Below are 2,686 nucleotides of genomic sequence, written 5' to 3'. Positions count from 1 at the left end.
GAGGTTAGAACAAGAACACAGAGACAGAGGACGGGGACGGAGGTTAGAACAAGAACACAGAGACAGAGGACGGGGACGCACATCTGAAAAAGTGATGAAAAGACAAAACGACAAAACAGTTTCTACTGATGTTATGTAACCCTGGTCATCAACAGAGACTCTGACTGGACATATGGTCTAGCTAGCGGTCTGGATTTACCCTGCAGAGACCTGAGGACCAGGTAAGCGTAGTGGCCCAAGGTTCAACTCCAACCTTTGGCCCTTTGTTGCATGTCCCCCCCCCAGCCCTTCACCCTTTCATTTCTCCAGCTATCCGATCAGTAAAAGCCTAAAAGTGGCAAAGAAAATCATCTTTAAGCCACAACAAACTACAAATACACTCAGGGAGCGCACACATCCATCAATGCATGTTCCAACTCAATGGTTCCCCAAGCCTTGGACCCCCATGGGGTCCCCAGAAAAAAGTAGAATTGTTTATTTTTTTTACTACGGTCCCATCCATGAGTACCACAGTGACAGATATGACTAATTTGGCTGTGCGTTTCATTCACTTTCTGGAATAAAATGTCTAAAAGCAAAAATCCAATCAGATGCGCAACCCTGGTCCGTGGTGTCAGATAGGATGGTCGATGCATCCCCCCCCCCCCCTCCCCCTCCAGCCTCTTCCTCGACGTTAATCCCGCGGCGGCAGCAGATGGTGCTCGGAGCATCGGCGGCGGTGCCCTCGACAGCTCCGGCAGTTGTGAATGATTGCGTGGTCTCGGGCATTAAGTTGGATCAGTGTAATCTACGGCAGCATATGCATGTTGGGAAGACACGCGTTCACCTCAAATTCACACCAGAGGCTGAATGCAACGTTAAAACTCTAAGAAATAGGGGTGACGTGAACCCGTGTGAACCCTCCTGGTGTCCTCGGGTCAACTTTGACCCGTTTCTACGTCACACATTTTGGTTTTTATTCCAACCAAATTGCCCAAAAAATAACGTGGATGTTTCACTACAACGCTCTTCACGAGCAAAGTTAAAGCTGAGTTCATCACCTTCATTGAATTTGGGTGTTTTTATTACATGTTGAAGTATTTGAAAGTTAAAAGGAGTGTCCAAAATTTCAGAAAAAAACTTCAGAAATTAGGCAAAAAACATCCGAGAAAATATCGACGAAACGCTGAAAAAATTGAAAAAAACATCGTAAAAAGTGGCAAACAAATGTGTAAAAGAACCCGACATAACGTCCGAAAAAAGTGACAAATGTCGGGAAAGAACAAGTGAAATTTTGACCCAGAAAAAACAAAAGTTGCATCACGGTCGCCAGGACGACAACACGAAAAAGCTCCCAGACGTTTGTTGAACAGCAATAATAATAACCTGTATTTATATAACATCATAACCTATATTTACGCTCAGAGTGACCAGTGAGTAGGTGTGCACCGAACTACTGATGATTGTTTATCAAAAATCTCATTATGTCAATCTTTTGCGAAAGTCAACACTACGACATCGTAGTACTGACATCGTGGTACCGACATCGTGGTACCGACATCGTGGTATTGACATCGTGGTACCGATATCGTGGTATCGATATCGTGGTATCGATATCGTGGTATTGACATCGTGGTACCGACATCGTGGTATTGACATCGTGGTACCGACATCGTGGTACCGACATCGTGGTATTGACATCGTGGTATTGACATCGTGGTGCCGACATCGTGGTATCGACATCGTGGTATCGACATCGTGGTGCCGACATCGTGGTGCCGACATCGTGGCACCGACATCGTGGCACCGACATCGTGGCACCGACATCGTGGCACCGACATCGTGGCACCGACATCGTGGCGTCGACATCGTGGTGTCGACATCGTGGTGTCGACATCGTGGCACCGACATCGTGGTGTCGACATCGTGGCACCGACATCGTGGCACCGACATCGTGGCACCGACATCGTGGCACCGACATCGTGGTATTTGGATAAAAGCATCGTGATTTTTGATTTTCTCCATTTAGCCGAGCCCTAGTTGACACTTTACAACGACAATGAGCAGATGACGCCCCGTCTGCTCCGTTTCTAATCCGCCTTTACGATGCCATCGCACATGTTACTTAGTTTCATTCATTCATTCATTCATTCATTCATCCATCCATCCCTTCAGCCTCGCCTGAGAGGATTTTTCAGAATGGTTTATATTTATCGATTAATCACTGCAACGTCGAGCCAACGTCTCCTCTTTCAACAGCCAATAGAGAAGTCAGCTTTAAATTAAGTAAATGAAATTATCCATAATCCATTTTATCGTTGTGTTACAAAAAGCTGGTTTACTTAACAGAGTCTTAGACGGCGCCTCAATGAGCCTGAAACCATGGTAACGGTGTATGGTTGGGCGAGCTAGAGAGTAACTGAAGAGAGAGAGAGAGAGAGAGAGAGAGAGAGAGAGAGAGAGAGAGAGAGAGAGAGAGAAATAAAACCTGTTTTTTTCCCATTCATCCCTAGAAATATAACTCTCAATCTCACTAAAGTCATCTACATTCATATTTAACAACGTGCAGTCTGCTGGTCGTCCACAAGGTGCTGCTGCTGTATTTCTCTCTTCTCAAGAGGGTTTTCATTCTTTCTTTGATTTATCTATTTATTTTTTATTTACATCATGTGTTCTTCGCCCTATAATCTTTGCAAGATGAAGAATT

General features: G+C 45.1%; 1 protein-coding gene across 1 annotated transcript in view; it reads right to left on the bottom strand.

Moving 5' to 3' along the window:
- Positions 1–2,686, bottom strand: part of LOC117938486 (potassium voltage-gated channel subfamily A member 1) — a 14,726-nt gene that overhangs the window by 823 nt on the left and 11,217 nt on the right. The window lies entirely within an intron of this gene.

The sequence above is a fragment of the Etheostoma cragini genome, chromosome 23 (genome assembly GCF_013103735.1).
Source record: "Etheostoma cragini isolate CJK2018 chromosome 23, CSU_Ecrag_1.0, whole genome shotgun sequence".
Taxonomy (NCBI): Eukaryota; Metazoa; Chordata; class Actinopteri; order Perciformes; family Percidae; genus Etheostoma; species Etheostoma cragini.
This window is presented reverse-complemented; position numbering and strand designations above follow the sequence as displayed.